We start from the raw sequence: 15,468 nt of genomic DNA on the forward strand, positions 1-15,468 counted from the left end.
TGACTTTGATGGCTTTTCTTGAAAATTTTACATTTTTAGAACCCTTGTAGCATGAGCTTTCAAATGAGGGGACTATTTTGCAAAATGGTTGAAAGTCTAGGGTTTTTCCATTATAGTAGACATGTTGTTTTCTCAAATTTTATGGGAGAAAATGAACCATGGTTGTGAAATAAACAACTTTTGTGAAGAGATTTCTCATGAAAACCCTAAAAAGGACTATTTTGCATAAGTTGTAAAATAGGTCATAAAGGTGTGAAATATTGAGAATTTTGGACTACTTCTAGTGTAAAAAGTAATCGACTAGGCTTAATATATGAAGAAATTCGATAAAAATAGATTTTCAAACACAGGGGTAAAATGGTCATTTTACAAATATCTAGGGGCAAAATGGTCATTTTTCCAAATTTTAAATTGTTGAGTATCTAGATTAAAAATGATTAAATTCATAAATTTTTATCATTCTAGATCAAGAATTACAAAATCCGGGCCTAGACTGGGGAAAAGCGAAGCAAGTGGACTAACCCGAACTAGTCGTCTACATTTTGCAATCTGAGGTAACTTGTATGTAAATAATACAACTACATTGTTATTATATGTACTTGAATTGAGATAGCATAAATTGCTTGTTTGTGGAAATAATCATGTACGATGAATATTGAGATAGTAGGACTCCCGTTTGAACCTTGGGAAATAAATCGGATATTCAGGCCAGGACATTTGGGATATTGTGTGCTAGTGTAAGACATGTTTGGGACATGTATCAACCACATTATGAGAGCCAGTGTAAGACCATATTTGGGACATGGCATCGGCATGGAGACGAGAGCTAGTGTAAGACATGTCTAGGACATGCATCGGCCTCGAGATGTAAGCTAGTGTAAGATATGTCTGGGACATGCATCGGCTACAAGATGTGTCAGTGTAAGACCATGTCTGGGACATGGCATCGACATGTATAGAGGTGTCAGTGTAAGACCATGTTTGGGCATGGCATTGGCACTTATAGAGGTGTTAGTGTAAGACCATGTTTGGGACATGGCATCGACACGGATATGTAAGAGCTAGTGTAATACCATGTCTGGGACATGGCGTTGGCCTTGATTTCAATAGTCAGTGTAAGACCATGTTTGGGACATGGTATCGACTTGATGGATGAGCTAGCATAAGACCATGTCTGGGACATGATATCGGCATTATACCCTATATTGGGGCTTGGTGACTATCCGATAGTATTCCAAATGGTTCAACGGTGAGAGTTATGTTTAAATTAAACGAGAAAAGTATAACCATGTTGTGAATGATACAGGTACCTAAATGAAATGCATGAGATGTGAGCTTAGTATACGCTATGTGAATTGTGTTGGATAGTGACGAGTAACTTGTGCTTATGCTTATGAGCATGATGATGAATGGTAAAGTTGTCGTTATATTTATTTTCATACAACTTACTAAGCTTTATGCTTACCCTATTTCTTTTCATTTTCTTATAGTGCCACCTAATTAGCTCGTGGATCAACGGACGCCAGAGGCATCGATCACACTATTAATCAAAACACTTGGTATAGTTAGATCTATTTATTTTGATTATGTTATGCATAGGATACTGACTTTAGAATTTTGTGTCATTGTTAATTGGCCAAACGTGTTGCCTTGCTTTAGCATTTTGATTCATTTTGTATAAGGCCCCGGAAATGGCTAAAGTTGAAAGTTGTTATATGAATACAAGAAGTTATTTCATGAAGGGGTAATTTATTGGTTGTTTTAGTAAATATGAAATGTGTAAAGGCCTTAAATGTGGTTATTGGATTGAGGAATCATTTTATGATGATATTTAGCATGATGGATGTTATTATTCTGTGTTTCAGGGTGGCAAAGGGCTTGGTAAATAGCCCTATGTTGTCCACACAGGTAAATACACGGGCGTGTGTCTAGGCCGTGTGTGACACACGGCCAGCCCCATAGGTGTGTTGTCCTGCCGTGTGTACCATGCACGTAAAAATTTTGAGTCAATATGCATGATAGTAAACACGCGGGCATAGACACGACCGTGTTTCTTAGCCGTGTGAAAGGCACGGCCTAGCAAATGAGCGTGTGCCTTGGCTGTGTGACCCTTAAAGATTGCTAACGTCAAAAATAGAATGTCAAGATTTTTAGACACGGGCTAGGACACGGGCGTGTCATGGCCGTGTGAGAGACATGGGTGGTTGTTCGTCATATGAAAACTCCTGTAGGTCGAATTTAGAATTTAATTCACACGGACGTGTCCCTAGAGGCTTAGGCCGTGTGTGTCACACGGGCCATCAACACAGTCGTGTTATAATGAACACACGAGCATGTTATTCTTCCACACGGGCATGTGCCCTATTTCAAGGGTCATTTTTATTAAGTCGGTTTAAGGACCCGATTTGGTTTTGAACGGTTTCCAATGAGAGTTTGAGGCGTCGTAGGCCCACATTAAGGAGTTTTAAACAAGTTTAGAAAAATTTTTAAAATTGACCAAGTCTTGGTGACTCGAAAATGATTGTATGCATGTGATTAAGTATGGTAATGCCTCGTGCCAAGTCCCGGCCTCAGACTCGGGTAGGGGTGTTACACCCTATGTTTGAGGCTTAGTGAATATCCGATAGCTTTCCAAATAGTTCAATGGTGAGAGTTATAGTTTAAGTTAAACGAGAAAAGTATAACCATGCTGTGAATGGTACAGGTACCTATTTGAAATGTATGAGACGTGAGCTCAATATATATGCTATGTGAATTGTATTGGTTAGTGACGAGTAAGTTGTGCTTATGCCTACTTTTGTTCTATAAGCATGATGATGAATGGTAAAGTTGTTATATTTATTTGCATGCAACTTGCTAAGCTCTATGCTTACTCCCTTTCTTTTCCATCCTCTTATAGTGCTGCCTAACTAGCTCAAGGATCAACAGACGTTGGAGTCATCGATCACACTATCAGCTGAAGCACTCGGTATACTTATAATTATCATTTTGAATATGGCATGTATAAGAACCTAGACTTTTGAGTTTTGTGTCATTGTTAATTGGCCAAATGTGATGGCTTACCTTAGTATTTGATTCATTTTGTATAAGGCCACGAAAAATGGCTAATATTGAAAGTTATTATATGAATGCAAGATAGTCTTTCAGGAATGTGAAATTGTTGGCATGTTTGAGTACATGAAATGTATATAAGCCTTAGCTATGGTTGTTTGGTTGAGAAATCATGTTAAGTTAGATTTTGATATGTTGGTTGGCATTAGATTGTGTTTCAGGGTGGCAAAAGGCTTGGTAGATAGCCTCATATTGTCTACACGGGTAGACACACGGGCGTGTGTCTAGGCCGTGTGTGACACACGGCCAGTGACACACGGCCAGCCCTATGGGAGTGTTGTCTGACTGTGTGTCCCCTGCACGTAAAAAAAATTGCAAGTCAGTATGCATGGTAGTAAACACACGGGCAGAGACACAACCGTGTGTTTCTGCTGGGTGAAGGGCACGGCCTAGCACACAGGCATGTGCCTTGGCTGTGTGACCCTTAAGGATTGCTGACATCAAAAACAGAATGTCAAGGTTTTCAAACATGGGCATGGGCGTGTGCCAGGCCATGTGAAAACCCCTGTAGGTCCAAATTGAAAAATAAATCTACACAGGTATAGGACACGGGCATGCCCCTAGGTGCTTAGGCTGTGCGTGTCGCACAGGCCATCAGCACGACCATGTTCAAGTTCCACACGGGCGTGTTGCCTATCCGCACGGGCGTATGCCCTGTTTCAAAGGTCATTTTTCCTAGTGTTGGTTAAAGGACCCGAGTTGGTCCCGAGTAGTTTCCAAGAGGTATTTTGGGCCTTGTAGGCCCAAGATAAGAAGTTTTAAATAAAGTTTAAATTTTTTTTTAAAATTGACCGATTCTTAATGACATCGATATGATTGTATGCATGTGATTAAGTATGATAACACCTCGTATCCCATTCCAGCATAGGGCTCGGGTGTGGGGTGTTACATCAGTCATGTATGACACACAGTTAGTTACACAACCGTGTGTCCCCTGGTATTGAAATTGAAATTAATTCAGTATGCTCCACATGGCCTCACACACGGGCTTGTGACTTGACCGTGTGGCATCGTATACCTATAGGTTTGGCACTGCCTAGCACACTACCTGGCACATGGACGTGTATGGCCATTTTTAGGGCATACGGGCTAGTCACACAGGCGTGTGTGTTGGCAGTGTGACCCAAGTCAGAGAGTTACACGGGGTCAAACACAGGCTGGGACACAGCTATGTGCTCCCATTTCGAGTGTCCACACGGCCTGTAACACGGGCATGTCTCACAGGTCGAGCAGCACGGGCGCGTGTCCCCTGTTTTGAAAAAAAATTTCAAGGTTTTGTGAAAGTTTCCAAAGTTTTCGATTTAGTCTAAAACCACTCCTAATGTATGTTTAGGGCCTCGTAGGCTCGTATTAGGGGCAAAATGATTGGTTGTGAATGAAATGTATGTGATTTGATTATTTGTAAATGAAATGTATGTTTGAATGTATTATAAGTCCAGTAATGCTCCGTAACCTTATTCCGGCATTGAATACGGGTGAGGGATATTACATTTTTATTGAACCACTTTTGTCAATTTTAATTAATATTGTGTAAATCAATTTAATCTTTAGAAGTCAATGTATCTAACCAACTATCTCATTTACATGTTTATTCAATCTATTAATCACTTATCAAGTGAATTCTATTAATATATTTAGTTCTAATAGATCTTGTTTTAACCAAACAAATCCTAATAATTCAACTAAAACATGTATCAATATTAAAAACATCAGTAAATTAACTAAAATGTATCAATGTTAAAAACATCAATAAATTAACTAACATTATTACCATAATTAGAATTAATATACCATTTAAATATTTAAAGCATACAATTGAATATAAATAATTAACACATAATCGATCCTAAGCAAAAAAATTATAATACGATTGAACCATATTAATCCTACATGAATAAAATTTATATTTATCCCAAAATAGCATTAATCTGATCAAAATCTTATTGCCTTTTAAGACTGGGGAATTCTAACAAGACATTAGAAGCCAATAATCTATTGGCCTAGTGACAATAGCATTATGTTGTAGGCATGAAAGCTTGGGTTCGGTCCTAAGCAATCCCATTCCCTTCTCCCAATGATAAAAATAAAAAGACATTCAAAAAAATTATGAAATGAAGAATTTCTTTAACTGAAGTATGTCTTGATCGAAAATAGCAAGGGGGTGAATTGGTATTTTAAAAAATTCTACAAACTTTTCTAAATTATAAGGAAAGTGAAAAGAAGTTTGGACAATTTGATTTATAATGGTTCGGCCCCAATTGCCTACCTCCACTACCTTGGTTGGATTTCCCAATTACTATACTGTAATTATAACCTTGTAAGGAAAATATATAACATTTACAATCCCTTTTTTTTCACAAGGCTAAGATAGAACTTTTCCCCTAGTTTTTATACCTTAACTAGAACCCTTTAGTTTTTACAAGACTCAACTAAAACCCTTTAAAAATTACTTAAGGTTTTATACCTAAAAAATCTCAAATAGATCTTTCAATACAAAGAAAAGATATAAATGATGGAGACATCATCAATCTCAAAGAATGGAAATGAGAATGATAAAAAGATTTAACTATAAGCACTTAAGAGATATACAAGAGAAAATGAAGAAATAAAGAATTGGAGGCTTTTCTCTTGATTTCTATACTTGGATGTTCATCTCTTGTGTCTTGATGTGTCTTTGTCTAGTATTTAAACCAAGGAATGAGATTATTGGCGTTTATGATTGTTGGGAATGAATTTTAGACGTTGGAAGCATTAATTTTGAGCTTAAAAACACTTGCAGAGCTTTGGGGTGCAGTACCTAGCCTTTAAAGTGTAGTACCTTTCTTCAAAATCTGACTGTTGAGCCACAAGTATTGCACCACAGTTGGAAGGGTGTGGTACCTCTATGCCTTTCTGCACACTAACTTGTAGGTACCCACCTTTTGGCCAAGGTGTTGTACCTAGCTTGAAAACACTTAAAAAATTTTAAAAATTTGTTTTTCAAGCATTGAAGTTGTTTTGAAAATGTTAGATAAAATTTTCAATCATATTTTCATTAAATGGCTTAAAATATAATATATATAAATTTTCTTAAATAATATTATATCAAAATCTCGGAACATCAAAACTAACAAAGTTTGGAGCATTACTAAGACATCATGTATTTGTGAAGGAATAGTCGGCAAGACAACAAGGTATTTCTGATTGAGCAATTAAATGATATTGAAGCAAGAATTAAAGGATTTCAAGCATCCAAAAGAGGCAAGGTACAAAGTATGTCTAATTGAAGCAACAATTAGAGTTGGGAGCAACAAGTACTCGACAATGGTGACTTTTGGAAGATTGCGACAAAAGAGAAAAAATTAAAAGAAAATGTGATATTTAAGGACAACGCAACGAATAAAATACCAAAAAAAATATGTGTTTAGGTTATTTTCTAGAAAAATAATGGGAATAGACCGATTTTACAAAAAACTTTCACAAACGCTTCCATGTGGAAGCACTTTCCCCCGATGGCACCCCAACCCCCCACCCCCAACGGTCTTATTTTCCATCTCTATATACCCCCTATTTCATTTTTCTATTCAATTCAGTCTCAACTCTGTCACATTCTCAAATCTCTCTTAAATTTCTCCCAATTCCCTCATAATTTCTCACTTTAAATTATTTCTCTCCCAACTCATTTTTTTAAACAATTTGTCTTAATTTTTTCATAAAATATTTTTTATATTACAATTTATTTCGTGTTTTTTGAATATAACAATGGCACCATCTCTAATTTGTTTGGATGGGAAGTACATTCCTGTCGATCAATTGCAAATGGTAATAATTTTTTTATTATATTTAATGTAATTTAAATTAAATATTTAATTGTTATATTTTAATTTAATATTTTGTATTTTTTATATGGCAGAAGATCAAATTTTGGAGATTTATATTTGTAATTTACCCGCTAATCCATCATCTTTAATCGGACCATACTTAAGAGATGTTGGATTCTTGCACATGGCCCTTATTTGGTTAGGGGTGTAAATTGGCCCTCACACTTGTAAGCGCGTTGTTGGAAAGGTGGAGGCCAAAGACACACGTATTCCAACTTCCATGCGGCGAGTGCACTATCACTCTGGAGGACGTGCAGTTACAGCTTAGGTTACTGATGGATGGGTTGGTAGTGACAGGGTCAGTTTACGCAACGATTGGAGAGATGTATGCGAGCAACTTTTAATGCGGGTGTCGGAAACCATGGAGCCCAAATAGATATGAATTGGCTAAGAAGAAATTTTGGTGGGCTCGATGAGGATTCAGCTGAAGTCGAAAGAGAACAACACACTCGGTGTACATCCTTATGATTATCAGGGTCTCTTAAAGCCTAATAAGTCACGAAATCTTGTCCATTTAAGGTGGCTTCTAAAACTTGTCAACTTTTGAGAAGCGAGCGAACTCAACTAGGGGTCGGCTGTGTTGGCGACATTGTACTAGGAGATGTATCGGGCAACCGAACCATATAAAATCAAAATTGATGGTTGCATGCTTCTACTACAACAATGGGCACGGTACCGATTGTCATTTTTACGTCCTTGAGTGGACTACCCTTATATGTTCCCATTCGTAACAAGGTAAAATTAATTAGTTAATATATTTACCATAATAAAATTATATATTTTAAAATTGTTGTGTTAGCATATTATTTCAATAAGTGGAACAATGGGCCGAATTACGTGGGACTACCTGATGAGCTTCGAGATATGTGGCTTTTGTCAGACCAATGATCGGAAGCAGAGGTATGTATTTTTTAAAAATTTTGAATTATATAATATTAACGTAGTTCATTTAAAAATTAGTAGTATATAGATAACTAACAGTTGAATATCAACATACCATGGTAATGCTATAGAAACTAACAGTTGCTTAATACAGAATGCACTGAATATGACCGTCTTCATTTCTTGCTTCAAGTCGAGACAAGTGATTAGCCACTTGATTTTCTGTGTCTTTCCTACTACTAATTTTCAGATCAAATTCCTACAATAACAATATCTTTTGAATCAATCTAGGATCGACTTCTTTCTTTGTCACCAAGTATTTAATGGAAAAATGGTCCATATAAACCGTCACTTTGGTGCCTACTAAATAAGCCCTGAATTTGTCAAAGGCAAATACCACATCTAACAGCTCATTCACAGTGGTGGCATAATTTAGCTAGGAATCAATCAATGTATGGCTTGTGTAGTAGATAGCATGGAATACCTTGTTCTTTTGTTTTACCAAACACTACCCTCGCGGTAAAATCATTGGCTTCGCACATAAGTTCGAAAGGTAGATTCCAATCTGGTGCTATGACTATTGGTGCTGTGACTAGCCATTTTTTCAACTCCTCAAATGCCTGTAAGCACGGATCATCAAAATTGAAATGTATGTTGTGTTCTAACAGTGTACACAAGGGTTTTGATATTTTCTAGAAATCCTTGATGAATCATCTATAGAATCCTTTCATGGCCAAGAAAACTACGAATACCTTTAACTTTGGAGGGTGGTGGCAATTTCTTAATAACTTCGATTTTTTTTTGTCGACAAAAATTCCTTGCTGTGAAATTTTATGTCTCAAAATAATGCCTTTACAGACCATGAAGTGGCATTTCTCCCTATTGAGAACAAGGTTAATTTCTTCACATCGACAAAGAACTAATTCCAGATTTTTTCAACAATCTTCAAAAGTATCACCAAACACTAAGAAGTCATCCATAAAAACTTCTAAAAATTTCTCCACCATGTCCGAGAAGATTGACATCATACAATGCTGAAATGTTGTAGGGGTATTGCATAATCCTAATGGCATTCATCAAAACACAAAATTTCCATAAGGACATGTGAATGTGGTCTTCTCTTTATCAGTATAAGCTACGAAAATCTGGTTATGCCCTGAGTAACCATCTAGAAAACAATAGAAAGTTTTCCCCGCTAATCTATCTAGCATCTGATCGATAAATGGCAGAGGAAAATGGTCTTTATTGATTTTTTGAGCTTCTGATAGTCCATACAAACCCTTCATCCCGTAACAGTAAGAGTAGGAATGAGTTTGTTGTTATCATTGCTTACCACAGTGACACCCTTTTTTTTAGGTACATATTAAACAAGGCTCACCCAAGAACTATCTGAAGCTAGCTATATGATTCCAGCATCCAGCCATTTGACAATGTCCTTTTTGACAACTTCCTTCATAATGGGATTCAGTCTTCTCTGGTGCTCGATAGATTTGCCATGGCAATCCTCCAGTTTCTGCATGCAGATTACTAGATTGATTTCTTTGATATCTGCAACTGTTCATCCCAATGCTTTCTTAGATTTCTTCAAAACTTTTAATAATTGAACTTCTTGATGTACTGTCAATGCCACAAAAATAATTAGTGGCAACATGTTGTTGTCTCCCAAATAAGCATACTTCAGATGTGCTGGCAAAGGCTTCAATTCCAACATAAGAGAATCTTCTATAGATGGCTGATGAGGTTTAACAAACCAGTATGATAAGTTAAATGATTTGAAACTTCTCCTCGTTCCATCCTCAAGTTGTTTAACATCCATCGGTTCACCAAGATTTTCAATCAACTCAATTAAATATGCATCACCATTACAGTTATTGTGATAAAAATCTATAATTTCTTCCTGAACTATTATGTCAACTATCTCCACAGTGTGACATTCTTCATCTGTATATGCACACTTCATAGTATCGAAAACATTAAAAGTTATCTACTAATCATTAACTCTCATAGTTAAATTTCTTTTTTGAACATCAATTAGTGTTCTGTCCGTTCCTAAAAAGGTCTCCCAAGTATGATTAGTACCTCTCTATCAGCCTCACATTCTAGAATAATAAAATTTGCTGGAAAATTAAATTTGTTAACTCTTAACAACACATATTCTATTTTACCTTTTGGATGTGCATATGAATGGTCAGCTAATTGTAAAGTGACAGTTGTAGGTCTTGTCTTTCCTATTCCTAGCTTCCTGAAAACAGACATAGGTAATAGATTTATAATTGTACCTAAATTACATAGTGCTTTACCTACATAATGGTTTCCAATAGAGCAAGGATAGTAAAACTCTCTGGATCCTTCAGTTTTGATGGCAATTTGTTTCTCAACATTGTTGTGCATCCTTCAAGGAGAGCAACAATTTTGAATTCTCCCAACCTTCTCTTCTTTGAATGATATCTTTTATGAATTTCACATAGTTGGGCATTTATTCCAATGCTTCTACCAACGGTATGTTAATATGTAGTTGCTTTAGGGCATCCGAGAATTTCTTGAATTGAAAATCTTGCTTAGATTTTTGGAAATGCTGAAGAAAATGTGGCGATGGCCTTCCTTCCACTTGTTGAGGTTATTTTGTCGTGACATTTTTATTGGCAATGCAAGGTGAATCTACTTCAACATTTTTCTGGTTATTCTTTTCCTTTGTAGCATGCTCCATTACTTGTTCTGAATTCTTCTTATTTGTGAAATTTGAACTACTTTCTTCAATAGTGGTGTCATTAACAACTCTTGATAGCTGCGTACCATTTCTGAGTGTAATAGCTTTACATTGTTCCTTTCCTTGAGATCATGAATTTTTGGTATCACTTGGTAGTGCTCCTTGTGGTCTTGAGCTTAATGCTTTAGCAATTTGCCCCACTTGATTTTTTAAAGCTTTAAAAGATGCAGTTTGAATTTGGATGATAGCATCAATCTTGGAAATGTATTCCTTCAACAAATCTTCCATCGATGAGGAACTCGAGGCTGAATTTTGCTGAACATTTTGTTATGGCATAAGTTGATTGTATTCAAGTGGTACACCCACAACATTTTGTCGAATAACATGCTAGAATTCCCCCTGGATTATTCCAGCTAAAGTTAGGATGTTGCTTCCACACTGGATTCTATGTGTTGGAATATGGGTTGTTGTTGTTGCAATTGAAATTTCCCATATAATAAACTGAGGCTGGATTTGATAGGCATTCATCAAAAACATGATCTTCTCTGCAGTAAACACATGTTAACTTGGCTGCTTTTATTTTCTGTACTGCAGCTAGTCTTTTCAGTGTTTTAATTATATTCGTTAAATATGATACCTGAGCTACTAGGGAAGTGATCGCATCAAGTTCCATTGCTTCAACAACTCTTTTGACAGTCTCTACTCTAGTAGTGGGGTATTGATAATCATTGCTTGCTATTGTCTCCAGAATTTCATATGCTTTATTATATGATTTATCGAGCAAAGTCCCATTGGTAGATGCGTCAACCACCATCCTTGTATGCACTTTCAATCCATTTTAAAACATTTCCATTTGTGCCCAATGTTGGAAACCATGGATCGAGCATTTTCTGATTAACTCATTGAGTCGCTCCTATGCTTCATATAATGTTTCGTCTTCAATTGCCAAAAGAACGTAATATCATTCCTCAATTTGGAATTTATGTTCGAAGGATTATATCTCAGCAGAAACCTCTGACAAAATTCATTCCAAGATGCCACAGTACCTGACGGCAATACATTTAATCATACTCTAACACGATCTCGCAATGAATAAGGGAATAACTTCAGTTTTAGGACATCTTCAAGAACACCCTATTGGATGAATGAATCAAAGACTTCCAAAAAGAGTCCTAAGTGCAACATTGGATCCCCAATAGGCAATCCACTAAACTGCCTCACTTTTTGTAACATTTGAAGCATCACTGGCTTTAACTCTAAATGCTAAGCCTGAATATGCAACCTGATAATTTTTGGATTCAAATCATCTAATATCAGCATTGCATGTTCTCTGATGGGTCTGTCTCTGTCATCTATTATTCGAGAAATATCATCATCCCTTCCTTCCTGATGTAATGGCTCTTCTCTAACTTGATCATTTCTAATTCTTTCCATCTCTCACAATTCTTTTCTCCTTCTTCTCAAGGTTCTCTCAATTTATGGATCAAAAAAATACTCTTCAATTGCTAAAATATCTCTACTCATACACCCACAAAAAAAATCCTGAGAAACAAATAAATCAAAACACTAATTAAGCTAAACTAACAAAATTTAAGAGATAACAACACACCAGTTATTTCATCAAAATCTGTCGATCCCCAGCAACGACAGCAAAAACTTGTCACGTGTGAATGTGTAATGCAAATGTGCAAGTATACACATCAAATCAAGTAATAAAGTGATGAGTGAGTATCGTCTCCACAGGGATCAGATTTGACTAAAATAATTGGTTATGCTATTACTATGAAACTGATTAATTAAATTGCGCAAAAAGAACAGGTGATTAATTGATAAAGAGGTGTGATGAAGGATTAATAAAATCAATTATGTCTAAAAATATGCTATGGAAATTAAAATGTTGTGGATATTCTCAAAGAATAAGTGGGAAAAAGTTTCTATTATTGAATGATAAAGGTTGGAATTACTTGCTTTTATTTCTATAACATAATAATGCCATGGAAAAATCTTGATCATTCTACTGCTCAGGGAATCACTATTTCAATCTGCTTCTTTTGAAAGAAAGACTTTAAGCTATCATTCTAAGTTTTTGTATGTCTACAGAACTCAAGAATGATATCCAGATTTTTCTCCCTTTCCTTGTACAAATTGCAACTTCTATGTCCAGAGTGCTACAAATATTCTTTCGAATTCTTGCATGTATTACCTAATTATAATCCAATCTAATTAATCTTTTTAGAATTAAATCAAATCTAGTAACATGCTACATAGTCATCTATGTCTAGAGCTTGCATGCATGCATTAAAAATTATCACCAATCGAATGAAACAGTATTCAACTCAAAATCAAACCACAGTCATTACAGATAATAAAAATTCACCCAGAATACCAACCCAAAGAAAATTAACTCATGGGTTGAACATTCAAATCCATAAGAAAATCATTCAACATCATTGTTTAAATTCACGAATCACCAAATTCAAATCCAAAAATAAAGGCTGAACTGCAGGAAGCTTTCGTTACTTCAGCTTTCACTCTAATAATGTGATTCGATACAAAACCCAGGGTAGATTTCTCTCCCTTTTCCTTGCGTCTGTAATTCTTTTACTCTGTAAGCTGCTACCCTTTCCACTCTTTCTCTGAGAATTCATGAGAATCTAATGTAGAGAGATAGAAACTATTTTTTCTCTAATTTTCTCTCTCCGATCCTTTTTTTCTCTTTTCTTCTTTTAAAGGGTAGGTCCCTCCCTCTCAGCACACACCTTTTGCTTCCTCTTTTTCAAAATGGTTTATTTGGTATACGTACAGTTAGCTGAAAGTGACATGGACTGAGTACTACGTCATTTTCCTGGAATTGTCATGGCAGTTGTGTTGGCAATCTAACCAACATTTTGTCATGGCAATATTTCACTTCCTTCATTTTCCTATCCTTTTTCTCATCTCTTATTCATCCTGCACCTGCTTCCAACCACAAACAACACCTTTTTTCCTCAATAATAGAAGTAACAAATAATAACATGTATAGCATAATCCAAGATTTATTATGTAATGTTCTAAATATATCTAAAAATGCAAAAATATTTACTTAATTACAAACAATTAATTCAATTTAAAAGCTTGAAATATAACTCTTTTCAAAAGTTATCATGGTTAAAAGCCAGCCGCGTTGTGTTCTCTGATAAAAAATTACTCTGCTTTTGGTGTCATGCACTTTATCGTCGTAATAAACAATAACATTAATTCATCCACTCATTTTCAACAAAATAACATGTTCCACATGTTCAAAATAAATAAAAATTCATGCAGAGAAATAATGTTGTAATTAAATATGAACAACAAAAAAAGATCCTTGCTTTCTGAAAATTGTGTGGTAGCTCCAAATTACCCCTAATTTGCGAACTTCTCTTGCTCTGATCTTCTTTCAATTTTCTTTGCTCTAAATGCCTTATGGCGATCAACCCGGAAATAACTTGCTTTTATATACTCGGGGGTGACTGCCAATTGATTCAGAAAATTTTCCAAGGCTAGTGGGAGTAACTTCTTAGAGAGAAAACGCTCCATGTAAGACACTTTTTCAGTGCATGTTAGAGAGAAGCACTAAAAGCGCCTCCATCAAGATGCGTTTTCTTACCACATCAACGAAAAACGCGTCTAGCTGGAGGTGTTTTCAGTGCTTTTCTCCGACATGCATTGAAAAAAGGTCTTACGTGGAGCACTTTCTCTCTAAGAAGTTCAACCTAAACTTTTAGCCACTTAACCATCATATATCTTGGGATTTCTAGGATATATTTTCTAAACCTATATCAGTGATCGAAAATAATACACTAGAATATTTTGATCAAACCAAGTAGTTCAAGTGTCGATTATGATGTGAATTGAATTTTGCAATTTGAACAATTAGAATATAATACTGATGTAAATATGATGCCTCTAAAATTCGAATTAAATAATTATTAATTTTACATCTCAAGAAATTATAAAAGAAATTATATATAAAAAAATTAAAAAATTTAAATAAAAAGTAATATATACAAATATTAAAATTTATAAATATATATAATTTAAAAACTATAATATATATAAAACAAATCATAAACCCTAAAATCCAAAAACCCTAAGCAATAACCTTAATTTTATAAAACAAAACCTAACCCTAATAAAACATTATACATGGAAAACGCATCCAGTTGGCAACGTTTTCAAGTGAAATGCATAAAAACGCTTTCACTGTGCACTTTTTTTGCATTTCACTTGAAAACGCTGCCAACTAAAAACATTTTCGTAAAATCAACCTATTCTCATTATTTTTCGAGAAAATAGCCTAAACATGTAAAAAAAAATTATTTTTAGCATTTTCCCAATATTTAGACTGGCGCAACAAGGTAAAAAGGAACGAAACAATTTTCAATTATCTATTTTTGTTCTTTAAAAAGGGAATGTTGGAAATGTAGGCCCTTTCTCTTGGGATTTAAAGATCAATGGAATAAATCCAACATAGAACATCCTAACTTCTTTCCATTCCATTTACAAATCAATCCAAACCTTTTAACTACCTAATTTATCATTCAATTTTACTAACCTTTTAATTTAGTCCACAACCCAACTAAAAACCATTATTACTAACAACAACAATAAAAAAACACACGCCAAGTGATTAAAAGAAATGAAAAAAATAATTGCTTGTTTAGTCCCCGATTAATAGTTAAAAATTTAATTTAATCCTTAAAACAAAATAAAAATCTAATTCAATCTCGAAATTTAAACTAAAAATTCAAATAAGTCTATGTTATATAAAAATATTAAAAATCTAAATTTATTCCTTCCAACTGAAATTTCTATAAAAAATAAATTTTACTTCATTTATCTTGATTCGATACGAAATTCGAAATAAAAAATTTCAAGATATTACAC

At 35.0% G+C, this 15,468-nt stretch overlaps 1 non-coding gene across 1 annotated transcript; it reads left to right on the forward strand.

Moving 5' to 3' along the window:
• Positions 1-11,429: 11,429 nt before the first annotated feature.
• LOC121209154 (small nucleolar RNA R71) lies at positions 11,430-11,535 on the forward strand. The gene has a single exon (XR_005904271.1). It is a non-coding gene; the product is annotated as a small nucleolar RNA R71 (small nucleolar RNA).
• Positions 11,536-15,468: the final 3,933 nt, after the last annotated feature.

Source organism: Gossypium hirsutum, chromosome A10, assembly GCF_007990345.1.
Source record: "Gossypium hirsutum isolate 1008001.06 chromosome A10, Gossypium_hirsutum_v2.1, whole genome shotgun sequence".
NCBI lineage: Eukaryota > Viridiplantae > Streptophyta > Magnoliopsida > Malvales > Malvaceae > Gossypium > Gossypium hirsutum.